Here is a 13,792-nt window from a genome sequence, read left to right as displayed (position 1 = left end):
TAATCAGGCAGAGTTGCAGGCAGAGGGAGAGGGAGAAGCAGACTCTCCACTGAGAAGGGAGCCCAACGTGGGGCTCGGTCCCAGGATCCTGGGATCATGTCCTGAGCCAAAAGCAGACATTTTACCAACTGAGCTACCCAGGCACCCCTATGGATCTTATTATTTACAGTGTATTTAAAAACTCTTTGCCTTCCCTAAGGACGCAAAGATTTTCTCCCTTGTGTTCCTTTAAAAGTTTTATGATTTTAGATTTTACATTTAAGTCTATGGTTCATTTTGGGTTCATTTGGTATAAGGTGCAAGGACACGTTAATTTTTTTTCTTTTTATCATATTTGCATTAAAATGTATTTATTAAATGCTAACCTCCAGATTATTAGGAATATTAAAGTTGCAAATATCGATAAATATGTCATCACAATTGAATTTTTATTAAGTTTTTATTTTAATTCCAGTATAGTTAACATACAGAGTTGTATTACTTTTAGATGTACAATACAGTAATTCAACACTTCCATAGGACTCCTGGTACTCATCACAAGTGCCCTCCTCAATCTCTATCACCTATTTCACCCACCCTCTGCCACAATGTCCCCTCCAGTAACCATCAGTCTGTTCTCTATAGTTAGGAGTCTGTTTCTTGGTTTGTCTCCCTCTTTTCTCGTTTCCTTATTTTGTTTCTTAAATTCCACATATGAGATCATATGGCATTTGTCTTTCTCTGACTGATTTATTTTGCTTAGCATTATACTCTCTAGATCATCGATGTAATTGCAAATGGCAAGATTTTAGTCTTTTTTATAGCCGAATAATATTCCATTGTGTGTATATATACACATACCACAACATCTTTATCCATTCATCCATCAATAAACATGTGGGCTGCTTCCATTATTTGGTTATTGTAAATAATGCTACTATAAACAATAGGGGTACAATTGTGCTTTTGAATCAGTGTTTTTTTTTTTTATTTCTTTTTTTTTTCCAATTTATTTATTTTCAGAAAAACAGTATTCATTATTTTTTCACCACACCCAGTGCTCCATGCAAGCTGTGCCCTCTATAATACCCACCACCTGGTACCCCAACCTCCCACCCCCCCGCCACTTCAAACCCCTCAGACTGTTTTTCAGAGTCCATAGTCTCTCATGGTTCATCTCCCCTTCCAATTTACCCAAAAGCACATACCCTCCCCAATGTCCATAACCTTCCCCCCTTCTCTCAACCCCCCTCCCCCCAGCAACCGACAGTTTGTTTCGTGAGATTAAGAGTCACTTATGGTTTGTCTCCCTCCCTATCCCATCTTGTTTCATGGATTCTTCTCCTACCCACTTAAGCCCCCATGTTGCATCACCACTCCCTCATATCAGGGAGATCATATGATAGTTCTTTCTCCGCTTGACTTATTTCGCTAAGCATGATACGCTCTAGTTCCATCCATGTTGTCGCAAATGGCAAGATTTCGTTTCTTTTGATGGCTGCATAGTATTCCATTGTGTATATATACCACATCTTCTTGATCCATTCATCTGTTGATGGACATCTAGGTTCTTTCCATAGTTTGGCTATTGTGGACATTGCTGCTATAAACATTCGGGTGCACGTGCCCCTTTGGATCACTACGTTTGTATCTTTAGGGTAAATTCCCAGTAGTGCAATTGCTGGGTCATAGGGCAGTTCCATTTTCAACATTTTGAGGAATCTCCATGCTGTTTTCCAGAGTGGTTTTTTTTAATTTTTTATTTTTTATAAACATATATTTTTATCCCCAGGGGTACAGGTCTGTGAATCGCCAGGTTTACACAGTTCACAGCACTCACCATAGCACATACCCTCCCCAATGTCCATAACCCCACCTCCCTCTCCCGACCCCCCTCCCCCCAGCAACCCTCAGTTTGTTTTGTGAGATTAAGAGTCACTTATGGTTTGTCTCCCTCCCAATCCCACCTTGTTTCATTTATTCTTCTCCTACCCCCTTAACCCCCCATGTTGCATCTCCACTTCTTCATATCAGGGAGATCATATGATAGTTGTCTTTCTCCGATTGACTTATTTCGCCAAGCATGATACCTGAATTAGTGTTTTTGTAATCTTTGGGTAAATACCTAGCAGTGCGATTGATGGATTCTATTTTTAACTTTTTAAGGAACCTCCATACTGTTTTCCACAGTGGTTGCATCAGTTTGGTCTTCCAGCAGTGCAAGAGAGTTCCTTTTTCTCCACATCCTTGCTACTTGTTTTTTGTGGTTTTGATTGTAGCCATTCTGACAGGTGTGAGATGATATCCCATTGTGGTTTTGATTTGCTTTTCCCTGATGATTAATGGTGTTGAACATATTTTCATATGTCTGTTGGCCATCTATCTTCTTTGCAGAAATGTATGTTCATGTCTTTTGTCCATTCTTTAAATTGGATTATTTGGTTTTTGGATGTTGAGTTGTATCAGTTCTTTATATATTTTGGATACTAACCCTTCTTCAGATATGTCATTTGCAAATATCTTCTCCCATTCTGTCAGTTGCCTTTTAGTTTGTTGAGTTTCCCTCACTGTGCAGAAATCCTTATTTTAATGTCATTCTAATAGTTTATTTTTGCTTTTATTTCCCTTGCCTCAGGAGACATATCCAGGAAGAAGTTGCTTGGCCAATGTCAGAGACATTACTATTTGTGTTCTTTCTAGGAGTCTCATGGATTTAAATCTCACATTTAGGTCTTTAATCCATTTTGAATTTATTTTTGTGTTTGGTGTAAGTAAGTGGCCCAGTTTCATTCCTTTTCCTATGGCTGTCCAGTTTTCCTAATACCATTTATTAAAGAAACTCTCTTTTTCTCATTAGATATCCTTTCCTGTATTGTCAAATATTAATTGACTATACTATAATTGAGGGTTTATTTCTGGGCTTCCTATTTGTTCCATTGATCTATGTGTCTATTTTCATGCCAGTACCATACTGTTTTGATTACTATAGCTTTGTAACATAACGTGAAGTCTGGAATTGTGACACCTCCAAGCTCTGTTTTTCTTTTTCAAAATTGCTTTGGCTATTCAAAGTATTTCATGTTTCCATATAAATTTTAGATGTTCTAGCGCTATCAAAGATGTTGTTGGTGTTTTGATAGGGATTAAATTAGATCTGCTGATTGCTTTGGGTAGTATGGATATTTTAACAATATTTGTTCTTCAGGGTGCCTGGGTGGCTCAGTCAGCTAAGCAACCAACTCTTGAGTTTGGCTCAAGTCATCTCGGGATCATGGGTTCGAGCTCTGTGTCAGGCTCCATGCTCAGTGTGAAGTCGGCTTGAGGTACTCTCTCTGTCCCCCACTCAGTCTATAAAATAAACAACAAATAAATAAATAAATAAAATCTTTAAAAATACCGAACAATATTTGTTCTTCCAGTCCGTGGGCATGGAATGTCTTTCCATTTCTTTGTGTCCTCTTCAATTTCTTTCATAAATGTTTTATAGTTTTCAGAGCACAGGCCTTTTGCCTCTTTTGTTAGGTTTATTTCAAGGTATCTTATTATTTCTCATCCACTGTAAATGAGGTTGTTTTCTTAATTTCTCTTTCTGTTGCTTCATTTATTAGTGTATTCAAATGCAACAGATTTCTACACATTAATTTTGTATCCTGCAATGTATTGAATTCACTCACCAGTTCTAATAGTTTTTCGGTGGAGTCCTTAAGGCTTTTTATATATAGAATCATGTCATTGGCAAATAGTGCAAGTTTTACTTCTTCCTTACTGATTTGGATGCCTTTTATTTCATTTTGTTGTCTGATCACTGTGACTAGCATTTCCAGTAGTATGTTGAATAAAAGTGGACATCTTTGTCTTGTTCCTGACTTTATGGGAAAACTTTCAGTTTTTCCCCACTGATGTGATGTTTGCTGTGAGCTTTTTATATACAGCCTTTAATATATGGAGGTATGTTCCCTGTAAACCTACTTTGTTGAGGACTCTTATCACAAATGGATGTTGTACTTTGTTAAATGTCCTTTCTGCGTCTATTGAAATGCTTATATGGTTTCTATCCTTCCTCTTATTGATGCTATGTATTACATTGATTGATTTGCAACTATTGAACCACTCTGGAATCCCAGAAATAATCCTAGTTGATTGTGGTGAATGGTTTTTTAAGTGTAGGATTCAGTTTTCTAGTAATTTGTTGAGGATTTTTGCATCTGTGTTCATCAGAGAAATTGGCCTGTAGTTCTCTTTTTTTGTGGTTTCCTTATCTGATTTTGGTATTAGGGTGATACTGGCCTCATATAATGAATTTGGAAATTTTCCTTCTTCTTAATTTTTTGGAATAATTTGAGAAGAATAGGCATTAACTCTTCTTTAAATGTTTGGTAGAATTCCTCTGTGAAGCCCTCTCATTCTGGACTTCTGTTTATTTGGAGTTTTTTTTTGATTATTTATTCAATTTCTTTGCAGGTTATTAGTCTACTTAAATTTTCTATTTCTTCCTGCTCCTGTTCTGGCAGGTTACATGTTTCTAGGAATTTATCCATTTCTTCTAAATTGCCTAATTTGTTGGCATATAGTTTTTCATAATATTCTCTTATAATAGTATTTCTGTCACGTCAGTTATATTTCTTTGCTTTCACTTGTGATTTTATTTGTTCCTTTCTATTTTTTCTTGATGAGTCTGGCTAGATGACATCAATTTTGTTGATCTGTTCAAAGAACCAGCTCCTGGTTTCATTGATCTGTTCTCTTGGGGTTTTTTGTTTTTGTTTTTAGTTTCTATATCATTTATTTCTGATCTAACCTTTATTATTTCCTTCCTTCTAGTTTTGGGTTTTGTTCATTCTTTCTCCAGCTCTCTTAGGTGTAGTGTTGTTTATTTGAGATTTTTCCTGCTTCTTGAGGTAGGCTTGTATTGCTATAAAATTTCTGCTACAAAATTCCCTCTTAGAACCACTTTTGCTGCATCCCAAAGGTTTTGGACCATTGTGTTTTCATTTTTGTTTCCTTCCAAGTACTTTTCAATTTCTTTGATTTCTTGGTTGACCCATTCACTGTTTAGTAGCATGTTATTTAGAGACCATGTATTTGTGTTCTTTCCAGATTTTTTTTGTGTGTTTGATTTCTAGTTTCTTAGTGTTGTGTTAAGAAAAGATGCAAGATATGAATTTGATCTTTTTGAATTTGTTGAGGCTTGTTTTGTGGCCTAACATGATCCATTCTGGAGAATGTTTCATGTGCACTTGAAATGAATATGTATTCTGCTGTTTTAGGATAGAATGATCTGAATATGTCTGTTAAATCCATCTGGTCCAGTGTGTCATTCAAAGCCCTTGTTTCCTTGTTGATTTTCTGTTTGGATGATCTGTCCATCGATGTAAATGAGGTGTTATATCCCCTACTATTATTATGTTACTATCGATTAGTTCCTTTATGTTTTTTATTAACTGTTTTGTGTGTTTGGGTGCTCCCATGTTGGGTGTATAAATATCTACAATTGTTATATCTTCTTATTGAATTGTCTTCTTTATTATTACATAGTGTCCTTCTTTGTCTCTTTTTACAGTCTTTGTTTCAAAGTCTAGTTTGTCTGGTATAAGTATTGCTACTCTGGTTTGGCATCTATTTACATTATAAATGTTTCCCCATCCTCTCCCTTTCAATTCTGCAGGTGTCTTTAGGTCTAAATTGTGTCTCTTGTAGGCAGTATATAAATGAGTTTTGTTTTTTTATCCATTCTGACACCCTATGCATTTTGATTGGAGCATAGAGTCCATTTACATTCAAAATGGACTTTTTACTACTTATTGATAGATACTTATTTATTACCATCTTGTTGGTTGTTTTTGTAGTTTTTCTCAGATCCTTTCTTCTCCTTCTCTCTTCCATGGTTTCTTGGTTTTCTTTAGTGATATACCTGGATTCCTTGCTCTTTATTTTTTGCATATATATTATTGGTTTTTTATTTGCAGTTATCATTCTGCTTATAAAGAACATCTGCATGTAGCAGTCTATATTAAGCTGATGGTCCTGGGCATTAACAAAATTTGCGCTAAGCACAGGCTCTTGGCCAGCAGGTTTGAAGTGGGCAAGTCCTTAGGAGAACAAGTGGGCAAGGCACATCACTAGCTGGTAGGTAGTAAGTATCTGTGCAGCACTGCCTCCTGATGGTGGCTCTGTGTTTATGCCAGAGGGCGGGGTAGGAAAATGGCACCTGCCATTTCCTTTGTTTCCAAAGAAGTCCCTCAACGGGCTCTGAAATCAGAATAAATAGATCTTACTCCCACTTTGCCTCTCCATGAGCTGCTGTCTGTTTAAGGGCAGGCACCCAGCTTTCTCTGGCCCTCCTGGCTAGCCCAGTGTTAAGTCAGCTGATTTTTAAAGCTCCTGCTGGTTACATAGAGTCAGGGAATTCAACTCCTCTGGTTTTCAAAGCTAGATATCATGGGGATATGTCTTCCCCCAGTGGGTTCCCTGGTGCTTTCCCCTCTCCACAACTGCAGCTCTCCCCCTCCTGTGGGCAGCTTCCGACCACCATTTTTGTCCTTCCTAAACTCTCAGATGTTGCTTCTCTTCTACTACCTTCAGTTGTGGAATTTGTTCTGCCAGTCTTCAGGTCACTCTTCAGTTTATTTACATGGATGTGAATGATAGCTAGTTGAAAATGTGGGACAGGGTAAGCTTTAGGTCTTCCTTCTCTGCCATCTTCCCAAGCTCCTAAAAATTAATTTTTTTCATATGGATGTCCCGTTGTTCCAGCACAATGTGTTGAAAAGATTATATTTTCTTCACTGAATTGCCTTTGCACCCTTGTCAAAAATTAATTGACTATGTATGTGTAGGTCCATGATACATTTTCATTTAGTTTTATACCAAGTGTGAGGTATATGTCTAGGTTCTTTTTTTTTTTTTTTTCCATATGGACATCCAATTATTCCAGCACCATTTGTTAAACAGACTGTCATTTCTCCATTAATTACTTTTGCAGTTAAAATCAGTTGAATATATTTGTGTGGGTCTACTTCTTGGATTCCCATTATGTTCCATTGATCTAGATATGTCTATCATTTTGCCACTACTCTTGATTCTTGTAGCTTTATCATAAATCTTGAAATCAGGTAGTACAATTCCTTCTATGTTGTTCTTCTTTTTCAAAATTGTTTGATTCTTCTATTTCTTTTGTTTTTTCATATAAAATTTTTTGAATCACCTTGTCAATACCTATATAAAATTCTGATAGGATCTTGATTAGGATTGCATTAAATCTAAAGCTCAGTTTGGGGATAATCACCATTTTAACAATTTAAGCCTTCCAATCCATGAACATGGTACATCTTCTAATTTGTTTAGGACTTTGATTTCCTTTTTAAGTGTTTATAGTTATCTGCACAGAGATCTTAGACGTATTTTCCTAGATCTAAGTACTTCTTCGTTAAAATGTTATCCCAACAATTAATTTTGAAATTTTTAAACAAATGAAGATATTAATAAGTCATCTCTGTACTACAGTCTGTATCAGACTAAGTGTACCCAGATGAGTTGGTGAACAGCATTGTGAGGAGTGGCCATGAGGGATCCCTGGGAATAGAAACAGACATGTTGTTTGGTGTCTGTGGATATTCAGAACAAAGTGACCTCTCTGCTTAATGAAACTCTTAACAATTAGTACAGATTGTAAATTCCATTAAGAACTGTGTGCTGGGGTGCCTGGGTGGCTCAGTGGGTTAAAGCCTTTGCCTTCAGCTCAGGTCATGATCCCAGTGTCCTGGGATCGAGCCCTGCATCGGGCTCTCTGCTCAGCAGGGAGCCTGCTTCCTCCTCTCTCTCTGCCTGCTTCTCTGTGATCTCTGTCTGTCAAATAAATAAATAAAATTAAAAAAAAAAAGAACTCTGTGCTTAATGAAGAAGCTTGCTTTCCCTTTGAGATGAAGAGCTCTAAGCAAATTCAAGTACTGTTTAATGCTGAAATAATCTGGTGGCCTTGAATGAGTCTAACAGGATCAAGTTATAAAAATGAACTTAGAACAGTGCTCCAAAAAAAGAATTAGGATCTTTCTAATTTATTTTTACTCAAACAAAACAATGAATTGCAAAGCTTGCTAGTAAGGCAATTCTCTCCTTTGAACATAAGCCAACTATGACTTTCCAGGGGAACTCTGATCACTCCCTTCCATTGTCCTGATAAATTTGACAACTCTTTTTCAGAAATTAAACATTTGTTTGATATGCACCCAGGCAAGTAATTAGGACACAATATCTGTACTTTGTTTTGTTTTGCTTGACAGAGAGGGTGGGGGAAGGGGAGAAGCAGAAGGACAGGGAGAGAATCTCAAGTAGGCTCCACACTGCGTGTGGGCCTCCATTGTGCCCTGTGTTGGGCGTTGGTCTCAGCCCTGCGCTCATAACCATGAGCCGCATGGAGCCTGCCCTCTCCGAGGTTCATTCTGCCACCAAAATATTAGTGGGTAAAAGATGCTATCAGGAAAAATTAGGAGGGGAGAGGGAAGAAGTGGAGGGGTGAGGGACATTTCCTCTGGGGACAGCAGGGAAGACCCAGTGGAGAGAGAGTGATGTGGGGTGAGAGTCACCCATAAGTGTTTGTGGGAGAACATTCCAGGCAGAGGGAACAGGGGTACCACACGGGAGGCCAGAACAGGCCTCCCCATGACTTACTATGAGAAAAAATGGTTATATCCAAATATTATTTGTGACTTACTCTTCAACCTTAACATTTTTCTTACTATAGAATTTTTTAAACATAGGCAAAGGTAGAAAGAATAGAGAATATGAACCCCTCCATATCCACCACTCACCTTCTGTAATTATCAACACTCTTCAGGTTTTCCTTCATATAGTTTCCATCTCCCAGCTTTTGTCTATTGCTTTTCCAAAGACTCTGAACTAAATCCCAGACAACCCACCATTTTATCCATAAATGTTCCAGCATGTACCACGGACATAAGGAAATTTTTTAAAATTATTATCACACAATAAAGTTAACAATACTTTTGTAATAGCCAAGCCCTTGTCCATTTGCCAGTTTCACTTTTCTCAAAGTGTCTTTTTAATAGGCACTTTGTTTGAATCAGGACCCAAACGGGGTGCTTTAGGCTGCTGTGGTTGGTGTCCCTCTCTCTTTTCTGCCTCTGAGACTTTTTTTTTTAATTGGAATATAACTGCCATTAAACATCCTATTAGTTTCAGGTGCACAAAGTATTGATTTGGTATTTCTGTGCATCACGAAGTGATCCCTAGGAGAAGTCTAGTTACCATCCGGAGTGCTGGTCTCTTGACCTGGGTTAGGGCTCCGGAGCTGTGAGGTGCCTGCCTCCCTATGCTGGAGTTCCCGCCTGTGAAATGTGAATACTGAGCACCTCCCTTCACCTTCCTTACTGGGCATCTGACGGGACACCTGCATAGAGCCAGGGATTGGGCAAGAACTTGTCACCATTTCCCGTGGCCCAAATGGGTGCACAGAGTACAACTGAAGCATGCTGTCTCAAAGGTGGGGGAGTCTTCGTTGTGCCATGGAAGGCTGGTCAGGGTGTGTGGCTATGGGGCAGCAGACGGGCTGACACAAAGCAAGGCACATCAGCACAGTCCTCAGCAGGGTCACCTGCCGCCAACACACAGTTGGGTCGACAAGCAGTCACAGGCCTGACCATCCCCTTGTCACATTAGGCAAACTCTCTAGGAGCCTTGTTTTCTGCCCCTCCCCCAGCCACACCCTCCCCGCCACCAAAAACACACAAATGGGCAGAACCAAACCTTGAAGGGCACCATAAACTTGCCCCCTTGAGACAGTGGTTCAAGAGCTCAGGGTTCATGAGTTGAGAGGCGAGGGGGATTTAGCCATGTCACCCTCCCCTCTAAGCCCACCGCCTACAGGGGAAGAGCTATTAACAGTCCTTCTTTTCGGAGAAGAAAACAAGGCCCAGAGCAGGAAGGCTCTGAGGTCAGGTGTCCCAGCGCTGGAGCCCCTGTGGCCTGCTGCAGCTCCCCTTCCTGTCCTCTGTGTCACATGGGCACCGCAAACCCAGACCAGGTAGGCTAGTCCCCTGGAGAGACTTGGGGGAGAAACTGAGGCTGGAGAGGGATTTTGAAGAGAATAAGGAGGTAAGAATAAAGGGCGGAGAGTGAGAGGCAGGAGGGAAGAAGAGGAGGACAGACTAGAGTGGGGCGCATCACAGGTGAGGCTGCAGGTCTTGTGGACCAAAAGAAAGGGCATCAGTGCTCTTTTGCCCCAGGAATGATCTCCGTGCCACAACCTTCCTCCACCACTCCCAGGCTTAGACCACACACAGAACTGCCCCAGAGGGCCCAGCAACTTCACCAGACCCTACACCCACGGGCTTAGCAAAACAGTTTTATCCTAACACTTTACTGCATGACAGCTGCAGTAAGACTGAATTTTAGGCTTTGAGATAAAATAGGAAACAAATGAGATGTGTATTCTTTTATCCCTTTCAAAATTCAAGGTGTGCGGGTGTGGGAGGGGTGCCCTCCGTGTGTCATTCGGGGGAATGAATGCAGGTTTTCCCTGCTGTTCCCACTTCCAGGTAGAATCTCGCACCTCCCTCCCCCTGCAGAAGCTGTTTTGTACCCTGGATTCGTTTAGTTGTCCTACTCGGAATGCTTCCAGCTCCAACTTGCCTTTCCTCCCTCGCCCCTGACTCAAGTGCTGTAGTGGGCGTGGTCCAGGGAGGGTGCCTCTGCCTCTCTTCCCCTTTAGGATTCCTGAAGCTCCTGGCTGTGGGCGAACTTCATTCCTTTTTATCAGCACAGGACAACCTGCATGAAGACCGTCTCCCACAAATGGGTCAGGCTTCCTGCGGCCGGCAAGTGGATGGGTCTGGACACCAGAGTTCTGGCCAAAGGCTAAGTGAGCTACCGCAGCATTTTCTTTTTGCCTTTATATCGTCTCATGTGTGGAGAAGAATGGCTAAGCAGAGGATGTAGGAACATCAGTTAATTCTCTGTGTTGAGATTCAAGACACTTCAAGGCAAAAACTCAGGATACCATATATGGAAGGGAGACCCCCTCCGCCCCCTGCCATGGTAAGAGGCTCCTGGGGGCCGGTCTTTGGGTCCCTCTGGGCATTTTCTAGCACCAAGAGTGGAAGCAAACAGGATTGCTTGAATGTGCTCAGAAGAGGGTACTTCAGTGAGAAAAGCTGCTCCCTCCCTGTGGAGTGCTGCTAGAAGTCTCTAAATGGGACCCCTATAGCTTTTTGTCTGCCAGACCTGCTGGACACAAAAGCTTGCAGAGACACAGAGGTTGCTGGAGCCCTGAGTCTGTGTGTGGTTCTGAGCTCATGTGGTCTCCTCACCAGGAAATTAAAAGACGCCAACTCTAAAATGAAAAAGGAAGAAAGGAAGGAAGGGAGGGAGAGAAATCTTGAAGGACTGATGAAGGTTGTGATGAAAATGGGAGACGTGGAACGCGTCAGCCTTCGATGTGTCCAAAGGTTCAATTTGGGACACTCAAGAAAACCGAGAGAGCATTAACTGTCTTCAGTGAGGCTTTGTTTGGGGTCAAGGTTTTCTTTCCGTCCTCATCGCCCTGAACAGCTTCGGAAAGGAAAGGCATCTATATCAGATGCCTCTTTCCGGACCTGAGCTCCAAACTAGCCGAGAAATCCAAGTGCATGGGGACCTTGGGGCTGTGTGAGGCCCTGCCCTCCTTGGTCCTGTCCCCTCCACAAGGAGCTCCTGGCCTTGGGCTGTGACAGTCCCATCACCTGGCATGATACAAAATTCCAGACCAAATGAAATACCACCAGGAAGAGCTATGTTTTGGAAGTTTGGGCATCTTTTCCATGACTGATTTTACTAATTCTATGCTAGAAAAGGGGTTAATTGTTTTTTTCCCCAAGGTGGGCTGACTGCAGATTTTTTCTTTTCTTTTCTTTTTCTTTCTTTCTTTCTTTTTCTTTTTTCTTTCTTTTGTATTCTTTATCTTTTCCCTTTTTCCTTCCATTCCCACGTGGCTCAGTTTTCTTTTTTGACCAAAGCAGAGAAAGGCAATGGAGCAGTGCCCTGAAGTTGCATGGTGGGCTGCCTGCTCCTATGATCAGGGGGTTGGGGGGCAGGTGCGGACACACACGTGTGCTCCCCAGACCCGCCCCAGCAGTTTGCCTCCGCGATCCCAGGTCCTGGGGCTGTGTGGTCTGCTTATTCAGCTCTCGCAAGGGCTGGATTTGAACTTCCAAAATGGCAAATGTAAATGGTTTCCCTACAAATGGTTATCTGGTGTTCACAACACACACTGAGCGTTTGAATATTTATTGTGAGTGCGCAGCCCTTGTCAGAGAACGTACAAAGATCTCTTACTGCAATTATCTTGCTCCAGCTTTAAAATATCAGCTGTCACTTCTTTCACGGGTCTTGTGAGAAAGGAAAGTCCCTCTTTCTTTAACTCTCTTTTCCCTTGAACGCAATTACCACCTCATTCACGGCTCTTTGTGGCCACCTAATCTCGCTGATTATGCTGGTGACATGGCCACAAAGCGACATGACTGACGTACCTGACAGCTCTGGCTGGTGACAGAGCAGCCACAAAGAGGGACAGCCCTTTGTGGGATGAGTCCCACTGACCGACAAGCTCTGAGGAACGCAGGGCGGGAAGGTGCACCCAGGGAGGGAGGGCAGGGTGACCCCTTCCTCACCCGTGGGGGTCCCTTGCTTTTAACTTGATAGCCTGGTGGCACGAAGAGCAAGGACTCCTGAGCACACCTATGGGATTTGTCCACTGTTGCCTCAACACAACACTCTGCTCAATGAGGCAGGCAGGTCCGGAGGCCTTGGCTCCCGTGGGGCCACTGGGGTTTAATCTGCCCTTCCCCAGGCCCCTCCCTGAGTCCTGCCACCCCCCACTTCCCCCTCAGCAGGCTGGGGGGCGGCACATGGTGCTGCAGCCGGATGCCCAGCTGCATGCCTGGTGCAGGGACCGCATGCACAGGGTCTCCATGGGCAGCCCTCCTGGGTCAGAAGGAAGCAAATACACCAACCTGACCTGGTGTAGGGCCCCCAAAGAAGCCCCAGTGCTCTCAAACTGCCTCCCAGCTCCGCTCCTTGGTGCAGAAAGTGGCCCCAAGATTCGCCCCTTGGATGGCTTAGCTAGCATCAGATACATTGGGCTGGTTATAGTCTCTGAATTTTGGTCCTTTTCCCTCACCTTTCCTTCTTGGACAGCAGCAATAACACATACTATTAAAACATTACCCACCCTCCCATAATACAAGCTGGTGATCATCACAGAGCTTGTTCTCCGAAATGTTCTCTGTCCATTTAGTAACATCGATTCGTCTTACAGACAAGGATCGCCCCCATGCATACGGTCTTACAACTGACTTCTTTTCTTGATTCTGTCGTGGCCATCTCTGCATGACTGACGTTTTTAGTAACTGATCTTTGGTCAGATTTAGGGATAGCTCAGGCTTGGGCTGGGGGGTGGGGAAAGCAGTCAAGAATCAAAACTCACCTCGCCGGCTGGAGCCCACTCTGTGGTCATAGCTCTGGGGGAATCACCCCAGCCCCCTGAAAACAGGCTACTTCATGTCCAAAGATCAAGTGAGCTAGAAACACAGAAAAATGCTTGGTGGCTTAGCATGGACATTAAAATAACAAACCCTTATCAACTATACTTCAATTAAAAAAAAAAAAAAAACAATACAGAACACCGAACAGAACAAAGCAGACACAGTGTGACCAAAGGTCTCCAGGCATGACTGATATTTCACTTCCCAAACGCCAGGCAGGATGGTGGGTCATCCCTGCAATGGCTTCCAGATCTCTCAGACTCTCTGGGGTCTCTTTC

The sequence above is a fragment of the Neovison vison genome, chromosome 3 (genome assembly GCF_020171115.1).
Source record: "Neovison vison isolate M4711 chromosome 3, ASM_NN_V1, whole genome shotgun sequence".
Lineage (NCBI taxonomy): Eukaryota > Metazoa > Chordata > Mammalia > Carnivora > Mustelidae > Neogale > Neogale vison.
Note: the sequence above shows the minus strand (reverse complement) of the source record.